This window comes from Cupressus sempervirens, chromosome 3 (assembly GCF_028749045.1).
Source record: "Cupressus sempervirens isolate cs-2001-9-10 chromosome 3, ASM2874904v1, whole genome shotgun sequence".
NCBI classification, from domain to species: domain Eukaryota; kingdom Viridiplantae; phylum Streptophyta; class Pinopsida; order Cupressales; family Cupressaceae; genus Cupressus; species Cupressus sempervirens.
This window is the reverse complement of record NC_143120.1, coordinates 998,880,552-998,896,887: the sequence shown is the minus strand read 5'-3', so window position 1 is coordinate 998,896,887 and position 16,336 is coordinate 998,880,552.

The window sequence follows — 16,336 nt, the reverse complement described above, 5'->3', positions numbered from 1 at the left end:
TCTCAATTTGAAGCCTATGTCAAGAGGCATAGCACTGATAAAGAAATTTTTCAAATTGTGTGCGGTAGGTCTATTTGCTGCTGGAATTCTATGAATGATCTTTTTGAAGTCAGCAATGAAATTTCTCATACTTGTAGAAGATAACTTCTTTGCTGATGCTAGTTGAGTCATCAAATCATATTCATCTTCAACAATCTTGAAATGATCTTCAAATGCTACTCCCATGGTATCCCAATTTGTGATGGATCCATCTACCAAATGATAAAACCAGTCTGCAGCCACCTCAATAAGAGTCTCATCAAATAACTAGATTGCAACATCTTCATGATTAATTCTCAAAATATTCATAGTTGTGAAGAATTTTCTTATGTGTTTATCGGTAGTAATCCTTCCATCTCCTGAGAACTTGGGTATATGCTTTCTAGAACTAGAAGGAAGAGGATGATAGGATGCAAAATTAAGTGGACCAGTAGCAACTGCCCAAGGTGCAGCCATGTCTTATTGCAATAAAGTGACATAAATCTAAATCAAATTTATGGAAAGATAATGATGTTACCTCGATCATGAGCAAACAAATTTCTAGCAAGTTCTCCAAAAATTTGTTCTAATAGGCATGATCTTTTTTACAACGGAGTCGCCAATCTCTAAGTAGTAGAGAAAATGAATATTGTAGCTTGAAAAACCAAAGTATTCTTCCTCTTAGTCATCAAAAACATGAGCTAGGAACCCAAATCATAAGAACTTTCAAATCTTTCAAACTCTGATATAAATAGTTTCTTTTAAAGACACAGAGTCCCCAATCTCAAGTAGAGATAACAATAATAAACTTTAAAAATAAAATCTCTAGCACTGATCTTCTTGTCCAACTCCCCAATGGAGTCACCAAAAAATTTTTGGTAAATAGATTGTCCTTCTTCTTTTCCTCTTTTTATGTGCCCAAACTTATAACGAAGAACAACTTTACACAACAGTTGGGAAATCGTTTCTAAAAATATCTAGTTTCCCTCTGAATTGAGGAATAGTTCCCTATGTAAATGATATTCAATGAATTATTTTTTATCTCTAATTCCTACTGTGGGGTATTTTCTTAACCAGAGAATAGCAAAGGCAAAACCAAGCTAATCCAATCCAGGACTAACTTAGGTAGATTTAGTTTCTAATCTATCCAATTTTAGGAACTCACACATCCTATGACTTCCCAACATTGGTGATGCAAGAATTATATTTGTTATGAAAATTCAATGACATGAGATGAAAAAATGAAGATTGAACATTCAAACCTTTACAATAGGATCAGTTGATAGTACTCTGATCTATCTCCCAATCACCATTTGACCAAGAATACAAGAAAGTGCTCAAAACTGATCATAACAATACTCCAATTGAAAGTAATTAGAAAAGTGTTGCCCAAATACTCTGATTCATAACAAAACCTTTCCTTGTTTTAAACACATAGATACAATACTCTGATCATATTTTCTTGCAAACTATAGCCAAACCTATTAAAAAAAACTAAACATTAATCTCAATACATGAATGAAATTACAAAAATTAAATGTGCTCTCTCCTCCACTCCAGCTCTCTGACTGTATGTAGAAAAGGGAAGCACCTAGACAGTAAAGAATTGATCCCAAGTGTGATTGTCTCTACAATCTCCCTTCATACCAACAATTTTCTGACCCCTATATGCAATGAAATGAAAAACCTAAACTATATGCCTTCTCCTCTACTCCAGCTCTTTGACTGTATGCGGAAAAAGGCCCCCCCTCCCTTCCTTCTACATCTTTTACAAAAACTTATATATAAACATGGCCTACGCCCTTTAGGGGAATGTGAATTGATTCAAATTTAGAATTTGAAAGTTTTTAGAAGACTACTTTCAAAAATATAGAAATAAGAGAAGCCCAAAAGACTTCTATCTCTACCTTTTCCATGACTGATATTCAACCTTTTTAGATGCATTAAGGAACATCTAGCATGATCTTCATCACATTAAGTGTGTAAATCCTAAAATTGCTGTCAACAAGATCTACTTAGACAGAACTTTCTGCATTCCTATGATGAATTGGGTAATATCAAAGATTCTGACATCTGGACATACAATAGGACTAAAAGTAATCCTGGTTGGAAATAAATTATATTGATCTACAGTCGTCTAAATGTATTATTTGATCATGTCAAAGATAAGATCAAGCTATGACAAGCTGCAACATATACTAGCCTGGTGTGATCATCATAACATCTGTATTATATGACTTTGTGTATGCAGCATCCACATTCACCACGGTGAAGTTATGGCCTGCGATCTAGAAAAATAGTTCATTGTTCAAGGTGGCATTGATGATCCTTACAAGATATGTTTGGCCAGCCTTAACTTCAAAGATAAAGGTTTTTGAACTGGAGCATGGATATAGATCACCAAGTTGGCCATTAATTGTAAAAGCATCTGATACATTTGGTCCACCACCACTATGAATTGCTTCATTGACGACATCAATAGGATTGATGTTCCACCATTCTCCTAAGATAATGGTAGCCTAGCTAGTGGGGGCAAGATACGGATATATAGTGCCCTTTTTAGGGTAGATGACAATTGCTCCATAAACAATGGCTCTTAACCAAGATGAGTGAGTGCACCACCACAGAGTTCCTTCTTGATCAACAATTTTGAATTTGTATGTCATATCTCCTCCCGGTTGAATGGGACATTGTGTTATGTACTCTGGTCCATCAAACCAAGCTATGTTTAATTGGCACACTCCATGCCAGTAAATAGTAGCATTATATAGTGCTTCATTGTGAACTTCAATGAGAAGCTTGTCTCCATTGTGAACATGTATGGTTGGGTCTGATAGCTATCCATTTATAGTTATTCTATCGTGCTTGTTGCATAATTTTGTAATTGTGGTACTTTTTATCTATCACCAAAGGTTGTTGAGTTTGCCCACACCATCTAATAATCACTATTTGCAGTAACTGAAACATTATTTGAGACAATAGAATAAAAGGTGTTAACCATCCTTTATATGCAGCAGTCATCAACAATGATCTCATTATATTTGATCCCTTCATATTTCTTTGCAATTTTATGGCAGTACTCCAAAAATAGCCCATCTGCAAGTTTCATGATATTGGCCTTGTGCACAACTGACACTATTTTTCTATTGTTAAGACATGCATACTCAAATGTGTACTTAGCAATTTATTCTAAGCAGAACTTTGTAATCACCTTGCAGCTTTCCACAACACTAGGAATGACCTTATGCTCAAGTCTCGAATACTCCCCCTCCATATTATTCCTAATAACAACAATATTCACATTGTCGTGCCTAGTAGGAAAATCGAGAATATTCGTTTTTGTTTTGATTGAGTCATCATTGATATTTTGCAGAAAGAAAAACTTCCTCATACTATTGTGCAGCATTGTCCCTACTAATGTCTTGATTCATCATCCAAGGCATAGCTTCTATTTCAAGTGTATTTAATGAATAGTTGACATATCTATTAGAAATCAAATGGACAACTAGATTCCATTTAGTATCAATTTCATTTATGATTCCCGAGTTTCGATCAATCTAGTATACCAGTGGATACAACCAATTTGTTCCTATCCATGGAATAAAATGATTGCATAAAGTTGAATAGATTTTCTCCAACCTTCATTGCTAGATGCTCTATGCGCTGATGCTAACTGACTAGTTTTAGATTAGAATTATAGTAAATAGATGCTACATAAGAGCAATCAGATAAGCATAGCTCACCACAGGAAGATATCAATGAAATATTGTTGTAATTGGCTATTATTGAACTTCCACCATAGTAATTTGTCTTTGAAAGAGTCACCATCTTAAATTCTATAGATACATTATCATTTTTGCAATTTGGTATGGTTCTTGAAGGCAAGCATCCTAAAGATTTTCTATTGGAATCAATTTGATATGATTCGATTGGATACCACATATACCAGCAGTAGTGCAGGGTCTCAAAACTGTAGTCCAATCTACAATCCATCTAGGGCCATTGTATTCTTTATAAATGATTAGCATAATATTGTATTAATAATATGAGAAAATCCCATCAGATCCCCCATATAGGCCTGGAGATCACAACTTCACAATCATCCTTTATCAGAGAAGATCGTCAATGAGAACATGATATCCTTGTTAGGCTAGGAGCTATCACCTACCCAACATGACAACACTTGAACCAACCCACCGAACGTATGAATGAGAAGCAAAGAAAGAGGGAAACCCAGCAAGGATGGCCTACCTATGAAGGACTTAGACCTAGACACAAAATTGACTTGAGGACTATATGACTCCAATATTACCAAAAAAATGGGTGACTTAAAGTCAGGAAACACTCCTATAATCACTTCAAAGGAATAATGGGGGGTGGTTTAAAAAGAAGAGAACTAGCTAACCATACAACATTGTTGGGAGACCCAATTGCCTACCTATATTTCAAGCAAAGGAGTGGATGAATTACATGTTCAAATTGTATTCATGGGATGAGGAGCTTACCTTATAATTTTTATAGATGTTGAAGGATGGTTTTTACATAGTCAGAGGAATAAGGGTTCCAATTTCACCCAACATTGTGGCTAAGGTAATGGAATTATGTCTGTTCAAGGAGGAGTTTTCAAATGCATTGGATGCAATGTCAGCCAGAGCCCAATTTATAGTGCACATAGACCCACAACTTCAGATAGACTAGAAACAAGGTACAATTTGCACATCTTTACCATAACCATTTAATGAATGTGTTATCTATATTGTGAGATATTTTACTTGTGAGGGGAGACATTCATATTTTCATGCCATGCATTTCAAATTTTTGAGCTGCCTAAGACATGATGACTTCCCTTTGAATGTTCCTCATTTTATGTATCACTTTATGTTAAAAGAGTTGTTGTAGTGCAAAAAGGAACCCCAAAAGATGTTTCGCACCACTATTTTATTATGTTCATCATAGAAAAATCCTTTAGGGAACAACTTGGGATATCTTGGGATGATTTTGTTGAAAATAAAGTGTAAAACCCTATTAGGCAACCTTGATGCAGGAGCATCCCATACTCATCTGAGGCACATTGGAGATTCAAGGACATATAGAGGTCTTGGAGCATCTCATGATATCAATTGCTCTATTTTACAACCCATCATGGTTTTTGAAAGAACAAAAAGTTATAGTTTTGTATGATGTATGGGCTGATTCTAATGTTGAAGAGTTGTAATTGATCCTTGGAATGGGATCTAGTGGTTGTTTAAGGTAGAGAAGTCATTAGTTAGGGTCTAGTATTATGTCATAACAACCCCAAGTCGTTGCATATGTTAAAATAGTCAATAAGTCCCTTTAGACATAGTTTCTTGCTTTAAAAAATTCAAATTTTGCATAAGAGCCATTTTGGAGGGAAACCTTCTAATTTGAATTTATTAAAGGGATAGGTAGTGAAATGAATTAGAGTCAGTTAAGGAGGTTGAGAACTATCTTCTGAACATATGTGTGTGTGTGTGTGTGTGTGTGTGTGTGTGTTGGTATGGCCTCTACCTTAAGATAGTACGGACTATTATAGAATTTGCAATAAAAGTGTTTCATTTCAAGAGCAATTTGAAGAATCCTTTTTTTTGTAAGCATTTTTTGATATTGGAATGAATGGTAATATCATTTTAGATATGTATTGAGGTGATTCACGGGGTTTTGCACTCAGATTTGAAGATTTGGTCATTAAAATTCTGTACTGTTGGCTGTAACAGTCATATTTTAGGCATTTTTGACAGTTTTCTTTGATTAATCATGGTATTCCCATGAAATTTTTACTTTTTCTTCATGGAATACCATCCATTTAACATATATTATGATTACTAACCTTGTATTGAGCATTTAACTAGTGATTGGTGGCCACCAAAGCAATTAAGGTGTGAAAAAAAGAGGAAAATCCAAAGGGACAAGTATAGCAGTAGAGAATCTACCTTAAGGAGGTAGGGTTTTTATGTTTTTTGGAGTTAGGTCATGCCATAAATATGGTGTTCCATCTTTGAACAGATTCTAGAATTGATTGGAAGTGGGAGAACCGTAAAACCCTTGTTTTATGCAATTTAATGAGAGGGTTTGTTGGAAAGCATTCCTGGAAAGGTCAACTTGGAAGAAAGATTGAGGAATCCTTATTTTGGCATCAAAATACCATACTGTAGAAAGTTTGAGAGTTAGGGGACAAGTTTGAAGGGTACTTGCTTTGTAAAAGTGGCTTAAAAGGCCTAATTTTGAGACAAAACTGTCCTATTCTGTACAATCTTTCCAAAATAGTGATATCTAATTTTTTAATATGTTATAAAACTTTGAAAAGGGTATCTAAATATCATATTTTTTTTCTTGGTGTTTTGTAAAGTTTGGGAGAAAAGTCAAGAAAATAGGGTCTTCTGATCCGAAGAATAGAGTAGCCTAGTCAAGAGGGGTAACTTGGGTTTATGCATGAACTTGGTTTTGGGATTGTAAAACCTATTTATACATGTCATTTTGCATCTATTGAAACACTTTGTGTGGTTCAAGAGATAGTTGAAGGTCTATTCCATATTTTTGGTATTTGCCCTTTAAGGTATCTTAGAACCTAATAGGAACCTTGGGAGTTTGAATCAATTTTGTGGGAATCCATCACCTTTTGCATGCCACCCTACATCAAACCTATAGAGAAAGTTGAAGAGGAAAAAGAACCTCAAGAAAATCTTGTAAACCCAACACCAGGCTCTTTGTCATCCAGACCTAAGAGGTTATAGAGAACCCCAATTTCCACTCTCATAGCTTCTATCTCTAAATTAGGTCCAACATCTCATATAGGTAAAAGGAAAATATTGGCTCTCCTGCAGTTCCTAGGATTTATAAGAAGAAGAAAGGAAATGTACAGGAAACATCTTCAAAACTTTTTGTAGCTTCAAAGGTAGTAGAAGTACCCCTCAGGCATAGAACTCAAAGGAGCCAATCATCTATAAAACTCAATGAGGGTGTATCTTTTCAATCCCCTATGTCTAAAAATGTAACTATTGAAAAAGAGAAATCATATTCTTCTAATAAGGATAAGATCATCATTGAATATGGTTCAAATGAAGAAAGTGCAGAACATGTACCTACAATAGCAGGAACATCCTTTGTCCAACCACCCATCATCTCCATAGATTCAAAAAATGACAACAGTGTACTCTCCTCCTATTCTTCAAAGGAGAGAATTTCATGAAAAAGAAATTATAATAAATCTAGAAATAGTTAATACTATTGTGGAAATATATTCTTTTTCAAGGACTTGATGCTTTATCCTCTGCAACCTAGAAGTTGTTCCTCTTGGTCCTTCACCTATGTCACATATTACTTAACATCCTAGTTCCATTGTTTCATTATTAAGCATTATTTCATAGTTATCTAATTAGTTAATTTAGGAGAAGGAAGAATGGAAAATACAGAGAGAGAGAGAGAGAGAGAGAGAGAGAGAGAGAGAGAGAGAGAGAGAGAGAGAGAGAGAGCTTAGACAAAACTATCTTCAATCAAACTCAAGAATTGATTGAAAAGGATGCAGATATTGAACAATTAAGTAGCAGATGTACAAAAGTCACTACCATGATTCTTGAATTGATGTCATGTTTCTCTCCTTCTCCTATTTATGCTCTCTTTTTGAAAGAATAATTTGTCAATTATTAGATGACTTGTATAATGTAAGATAAAAGTTTAACATTGAATGCTCCTCAGGAATTGTTCCAAGCTTTTCATACTACCCTTGTAGCCATCAAAAGTTTACTCCATGAACTCTTTTTACATAATTTAGTAGTCCCTAACAATAGAGATTAGAACCCTCTACTTTATGTGGGTGATATTCAACTCAAGGCATTGATGTCTTGGATCTAAAATGAAGTTAGCAGAGAAAATTAGGCCTGCCAATACAAAGAATTAGAGTACGAGATTCCACTTTTTCTTAGGCCTGAAGAAAAAGATGCTAGAACAATGTACTATGATTGGTTGAAATTTTCTCAATCAAAATCCAAAAATTGGATTATTTTTCCTTTAAGTGAGGCAACCTATCAAGAATATAAAGCTATGGCAAAAACAGATCTTCCTACAAAAAAGTTAGGAAATCAAAGGCACTGGATAAGATTGAGTGAAGACCTATAGAAGAAGGAACCTCATTCTCTATTGAATTTTATCATGGCTACTTGGTGAGTACCCTGGTACATTAAGCTAGGGGAAGAAAGGAAATGCGATTGGATCCCTTTAACTTTTTAGCCTCCACTACTATTGTCGCCATTGCTTGCTAATAAGCAAGATATAGAGAAATTTGATCTGACAGAAGAGCTCTATAGATGGGAAGGGTATAGGAATGTATCACCTAATTTAGTAGTGCAACATGAATACTAACTATTAAATGAAAGCATTAACAATATTAAACAACCCAACACTTAAGATAGGACCGATGATTATCACCACAAAAGGAAGCAAACCAAGAATGGTAGGCTCCTAATGATATAACACATGATGAAATGGACTTGTCCCTAATAGGTAGATATGTGTGCTCACAACTATGCTCAAGCTTCAAGTGGATGGATGGTGTGCATATAGGGTAGTTTCAACAATATAGTCATGGAGGTATTTCAACATTATGATCATATTTTGGTAGTTTTTAGGCTTTCAAAATAGCATTATAACATTGCATGAAAGGTGGATGATGTTTGTGAATGGAGAGGGTTCCATTTATAAGCCAAGGGGTAGAGAGATGGATGGTTAGGATGAAAAGATGATAAGATGGTGAGGGAGGGCTAGGATGCAAGGAGAAGAGAGCACATGGATTGTACTTGTTTATCACCAATAGCAAAGTGACACTTGTCACAAGGAGGATGAGTGTGAGAGGATAGGATATGGGTTGGTCAAAGGAGTAATGAAGGAGGTTAAATGTGTAAGAGGGATGTAAGAGTCATTAAGGGAGGTGTAAGAGATATTTTGAGGATGTAAGAGGTGTGGTTGAGTTTGTTGACTTTGGCCTGAGGTTAGCAAGTCTTAACCCATGCTTAAAGTTGTGCACATGCTTAGGAGGGGGATTAGGATTAGCTTAGAAAGTGGATTAGGAGGGCAAGTGGTTTTGCTTTGATGGGATGGGTTAGTTAGGTGGCTAAGTGAGGTTAGTATGGGTGAATGGGTTGGATTAGGGGTTAGGATAGGGTTTAGGAATGCTTTTAGGATTTTAGATATTTTATTAAATAATTTATTCAATAAAATGAGAGTATGGAATTAAATTGAATAGATTTGAGGATTTACTCAATTTAATAGAGGAATAGGATTTAATTGATAATTTGATTTTAGGTGATCATTTGATTTTATCAATTGGACTATAGTTAATTAAATAAATTAATTAACTAGGGGCTAATTAATTAATTAATTAATTAACAAATATTTAATCAATAATGTCCTAGGAGAAGACTAAATATGACTACCTATTGATGTAATCAGATTTAGGTGTCTACTTTTTGCCCCTCTTTGACATACTATTGAAACAACACTATTTCAAAGAAGGTAAAATATAAATGATAAGAAGAAGACTTTTTGAAGCAACATGGTTGCCCCAATTTTGGGTAGAAGATGAGAGAATGGACTAGGTGATACCCCCTCAAGAAGGTGGCAGGGAAAGAATGCGAGACACAATAGCTTCTTTAAAAAAATTTGTAGAAAGCCTGTGGGGGACAGGAGGACATGGAAGAGGGGAAAATGGGTTTTTTTTAAAAAGAAAAAAGGGAGGAAAAAGATGGATGGTGGACAATAGGAAGTTGTTGGAGGGCTTACAGAGGTAGCAAAGGCACTGGGGGGCCTATAAGTGGCTAGAAGAGTACTAGAAGGGGTCATTTTCTTTCAAATAGATGAGGAGATATAGTTGCCAGGAGCTTTGACTTGGATTCTATGATGGCAGTTATTGGATGAATGAAGTATCAAGCTAATGTGGTGCAACGAGTGAGAGTGTTATAGATGCCCAATTTCTCGGTAGGGTCAAAAACCTCCTTGTCATTTTTCATTTTGAATTAGTTATAGCATTTTTGTGAAAGTAGGAATGCTATCCCATGTACATAGGTCTAGCGAGAACACGCACAAGATCAATGGGATCATGATCCTATGAAAATAGTTTAGGTGTAGGAAAAATTTATTGTGTGAATCAACTTTGGCAGGATCATGATCTTGGGAGGGGATTTTATGTGGGGTTTCAAGAAACTAGGTTGGATCACGATGCTACCAAAAAAATGCAGATATCACTACGGGGACACAATCTCATAGCAGGGGGAGGTCAACATGGGTACAAGATAGGGTTGACTAGGGGAGGAAAGGGTAAAAATGCAATCTTGTGGGAACAAGGGTCTGTGGGATCGCTAGGGTAAGCTCATGCAGGAATGCACATATGGGAATGTTGGTCAAATGGGACAAGAGTGGGCAAGGGTAAAAGTTGTGATCCTGTAGGAACATACATCCATAGGATCACTAAGTTCTAGGTTCATGAGAATGAGTCAGTGGGAATATGAGTCAAACTAGCTAGGGTAGGGAAATTTGGAGTTATGATCCTTTGGGAACATATATCTATGGGAACATGAGGTCAAGTGTATGTGGGAACACATTTGTGGGAACATAATTTTGGGGAAAAATGTAGAAAAAGATTCAGGGTGGGTAATATGAGGGTTGGGAAGCTATGGTAAGTAAAACTTTGACAAAAAAATTGATATCTAAGTGTGTTGGCTAGTGTGCAGTGGTCACTAGATGACTTAGTATTGTGCAAGCAGCAAGCAATGCTATTACATGTAGGAGACCTACTGATGCCCATAGACTAGGTGAGGATTGAGGGAATTAGATTTGGCTACCTAGCGAGGTTGCTACATACATAGACTTATATGGTGATGGTGATGATATTATGCAAGCAGTAGCACAATGAGAGTATGACCTTTCACCTATCGACCAGAGAGATGATCATGACGCTGGAGGATGTGTATCAGATTTTTAGATTACTAGTACAAGGGATGTTGGTGATTGTGACCATAGATATGACAACAAAGGCTATCATGTAGAGATTGGCTAGGTTCAGGGTGGCATACAGGATCTAGAGGAGGCAAATTTACTTTTATGTGTGTGGGCTTGTTTCAGGGTACATTGCCCTAGATATAGGTGGAACAAGAGTGACCCTAGTGCTAATACTAGTGATTATGTGTATAGTAGATGTAGGAGTCTCGGTAACATGGGGATCTTTGATGCTAGAAAAGTTGTATAGGGATTTGCACCAAATAGTGTACCAGAGTGCCAGCCATTAAGGGAGGAGCATAAGATTCCCCACTCTATTACAGGTATGGGCTTGGGAGCACATTGTAGTGCTCAGGCCAATTGGTCAGAGAGATAGGTAGGCAGAGGAGCTAGTGGCCTATAGCTAGGTAGAGCCATTGACCTACCACCATACAGAGATAGTGGACTACTAGAGAGTCTAGTTGGATGAGATTGTGATAGTGGTATGGAGGCCATATATGGGTCTGGGGCCATGGGCAGAGGAGGGGTAGCAACTATTGTATGCAATATCACCCTATTTCATTTTTGGGTAGTGGGAATACATTATCGAGTAGTACCAGCTAGATAGGGTCATGCGGTAGTTTGAATGGTAGTAGACAGTTCCAAGGGAGCCAAACTAGTGTTAGCAGGTGACATGTGAGCTAGTGTCTATGTATGGGCTAGCCTTATAGAGAGAAGGTTTATTTAGGGCATGGCTAGAGTTAGAGCCATAGTAGTGGGACTGGTTTAGCAAGGTAGCAAATGTAGGCTCCACTTAGGAGTACCAAGATGGATTTCAGCAGCTGAGACTAGTTGGCCAAGCACAGGTAATGAGGGCAGTGGTAGTGGTAGGGGAGTTAGCCTGGGTAGTGACATAGGGGAGGTATGTAGCCAAAGGGCTACATCAATGATAGAGGTGATTTATTAGGAGGAGGAGCCAACTTGGCAGAGGTGGAGGGTAGGGAGGTAAGAGAGAGGGGCCCAATCAGAGAGAGGAGAGGAGAGAGCAAAGGAGAGGAGGGAAAAGCTAGTGAGAGAAGAGAGAGAAAAGGAGAGGAGGCCATAGGGGGAGGGGGAGTAGGGGCCATGAAGGCCAATAGGAGGTAATGGAGGAGGGCTAGTTGTAGGGGGAGGGGGTGGTGGATGGACAGCCTAGTATGCCTCACTACAACAGACACATGATATGATGAGCCAGCTACTCTGTGACACAAATTAGGAGTGGGATCAGCTCAAGATAGAGAAAGATCAGCTATGATAAGATTGAAATGTATCACAAGCTAGGTAGAAAGGGAAAGCATTGAGGTGGGGAGGTTGCAGATGGAGTTGGGGTATGTGGTGAGCTTGGAGAGGCAGGTGGTATAGGTGAGGTTAGATGCTTTGTAGCACGATTAGGATCGACTAGTGGTGGAGGTGGTGACCCTAAGAGTATAGGTGGTGGTGGGTGGAGGGATGGATGAGCTAAGGATATTGAAGGCTAAGGTGGAGGATCTAAGGGACAGGGTGAGATTCTACCAGGGAAGGTACCATGCAATAGTCCCAACAGATTAGATAGAGCATTACAGGTGATCAACACGGTCAGGTACAATTGGGACCCATACAAGGATGCATGGAGGGGGGAGAGTGGATGGAGTGCTGGGGGTTCACAAAGGATAGGTGGGTATTAGCATACAAGACACAATCACAGGACAAGATAGAGCTAGAGGTGAGACATAGGGATGAGGGGGAGGAGGGATGAGGCAAAGAGCTAAGGGACAAGGGGAGGACGTATGAGGCCACCACCTCCACCACCAGTAGTGCCAAGGGTAGAGAGAGCTACCTATGAGTCTCACGATGAGGAGGCAGTAGAGGAGGAGGATTAAGGTGACCAGTGATATGTTGGATAGTTTTGCACGATGAGCATTTTGTTGTACAAATTGGCAGTTTTGAGATATATGTATATTTTTGTGCAGGCACAGACCCAATGTATTGATATGATTCATTTGTATGATATGGATACTGTATATGTGGACTTTGAGGGACTGTATTCTTTATTCTTTCAATAATTCATTTTGAAGGAGATATATATAGAGTTGATTATTCTTTGGGGTAGGATATGTGTTTATGGACTTATGAGGGCATGAGTATGGTTTAGATGTAGCTGAGAGATTGATATGTTTGATATGCAGGATGTGATCTTTGATGATGTTGCTGATAGTTTCTAATGCAAGATATGATATGTGATGAGAGATATGATTTCACTGAAAGTTTATGATGCAGGATGTGATTTTCTATGATAGTATAAATATGATGTGATATGTTTATGATGTGATTTTCTATGATAGTGTAGATGTGATGTGATGTGATTTTTTTTCTATGATATTGCAGATGTGATGTGATAGATTTGGATGTGATTATTGATGATGTGATTTTCCTTATGATAGTTTAAATGTGATGGGATATATTTTTGATGTGATTCGTGATGATGTGATTTTCATTGATAGCATTTGATATGTTGTGGTATGATGACGAGAATGGTTATATAGTACTCAAATGAACACAAACTAAAAGATAAGTGACAAATGTAAAATGAATCACCAACTTAATGATAAACAAGAAATTTATGATGTTTAAAATGAACACAATGTAAGGATAAACATGGGATTTATGATATGTGAACATAGATTAAAGCAAAATGAAAGATGAATTATAATGTTTGTGAAATGAATCACAAACTAAGGATGAACTTATTACACTAAAAATGAATCATAATTTAATGATGAACTATCACACTAAAAATGAATCACAATCTAATGATGAACTATCACACTAAAAATGAATCACAATCTAATGATGAACTGTAATGTTTAAAATAAATTTACAATTTTAATGATGAATGAAAATGCTACAATTTTAATGATTAATGATAATGCTACAATTTAATGATGAATGAATATGCTAAAATTTAATGATAAATGAAAATGCTAAAATGAATGTACAATTTGAAAAGGAACACAAACAAACTAAAGGTGAGAATAGTAAATTTATGATATGCTAAAATGGACACAAACTAAAGGATACATCTAAGACTTATGATAAGCATGTGAGGATAGAATAAAAGATAAAATGCTAGGATATTGTGAGATATGATAAAATGACACAAGCTATGAAAATACAACATACTAGATTCTAGGAGAAGCAAGACAAATGATGATGGTGGAATAGGATAACCAATACTTGAATTAGGATAGTGATTGATGATATAAAAAGGGATCATAAAACATAGGAGATACTAACTTTAAGGAGAATGATGTTGGGACATGAGTGACCAAAACACTCACAGTCAGGAGGATATTAGAGTGTAGAGCTAGGATAGTAACTTATGATAGGGATCACATTATGATGGTGGTGAAATTGTAGCCTGAGGGATGAGAAGCTGTGAGAGTGGGATAATGACAACAAGCGTCAATGTTTGATGATTCGAATTGAAAGATTTTGAGAGTGGAAAAAGTTGGAGTTTGAGAGAGATAGGTGATGTAAAGGAAGAGGATACCACAAGTTATGGAGTGACAAGAAAATAAATGTGGGGTGTACGAGAAGCTTGAGCAAGGGGTACTTCATGAAGAAGTTCCACTATGTAGTGTGATCACTTTATTTGATATAGGAATATTAGGGATCTACTAAGGTTACTAAGAACATCAAGGCCTTTTCCCCAATATTACATAGGAATGACTCATACAAGCACGCAAGGATTGCCTTAGCATCACACATGAGTCTTAGAGAGATTAGTGTGGGAATGATGTTGGCTGATCCACAAGAAAATGATATCACCCAAGTGCATCATGTTGTTAGAAATGAAAACATGGCTGAAATATGCAAGGGTGATATCTAACTAACTCACAAGTAGAAAAAGACTACAATCAAAACCATGCCTTTAAGTTGCCCCACTCAAAACACACCATGATATGAAATGATCATGGTGATCTTGAGGAGGGAATAACTAAAATCACGTGCAAGAAATCAAACAAAATATACAAAACCCAAACATTTGCAAGGAAAGAACAAAAGTGTGAAAAAGTAACCTTTTGCTATAGAGATCAAACTGATGGGCTACTAATGAGTTGGAAAAAAAGGAAGAGATACTTGGAAAGGGCTTTAAGACAAGGATGTGTAGGATACCAACAAAAGGGGATAATGAACAAAAGGGGATAATGACATCTTTCCACAGATGATGGGCTAGGACCACAAGGTGTCACAATAAGACCTCAATAAGATAGACAAGTATGATGCATACAATGACTGGGAACCTAGGAACATATAATAAAACATAGTAGTAAGTATGTATATGATGGGGGAAAGCTTAGGATGAGGAGATAGCACTGTTATGATACAAGTATTGTTATAAGGGTGTGATATGTAAAGCACAATTTGTTACAAGGATTATGATACTGTTGTATTTACAAGATTGTGATACATAGGATATAAATGTTGGTACAAGGATATGATACACAAAATACTACTCACTAAGTAGGATGCATATGGTAAAGTACAAGGATGAGAAACACTTGATAAGATACATGCGGTAGAGTACAATGGTAGAGTTCATTAGGTATGATACACAAGATGTTATAATATAGGGGTTAGGTGGGATATTGCAAAGTAAAAAGTGCTGGAGGTTGATGTGGCGAGGCATGGTGGGAGTGTAAATAGTAAACTAGGAGGAACACCTTGGAAAAATAGGGAGATGGGTGATGTGGGAGATGAGTGTCAATGATAGATAATAAAAAGGCTAAGTACACCTAACACCTATTTGCTAGGTTTTCACTAAGGACCTATCCAAGGTGCTTGAATTGCCAAGTTTTCACTATTGGATGCTTATTTTTCTTGACCTTGCTTTTTGTCTACTGAGATTTTCTTCTTTTAGGCATATAATTTCTTAAGTTGAATGATGTTGGTAGGATCATTCAAGACTTCAACTTCAAGTGTGAATAGCTAATAGGCTCCTGAGGAAAAAGATGTTGTGACCACATAAGGACCAAGCCATGTGGGCTCAAACTTGCCTTTCTTTTCTTAATCAGTCTAAACCTTCATGTTCTCCTTGAGGACCATGTCACCTTCTTAAAAATTGTGCAGATGGACTTTCCTATTGAAATTGTGCTTGAGCCAATTTTGGTAGACCATGAGGTGGTCCTATGCCTATTGTCTTCTCTCATCAAGTAAATCAAGCTGAGTAAGTCAAGCCACTCTATACTCTTCATCATATATCCGACCTCATAGAGAAATGCAAAGGGATGGGAGTTCAACCTCAATAGGCAAGACT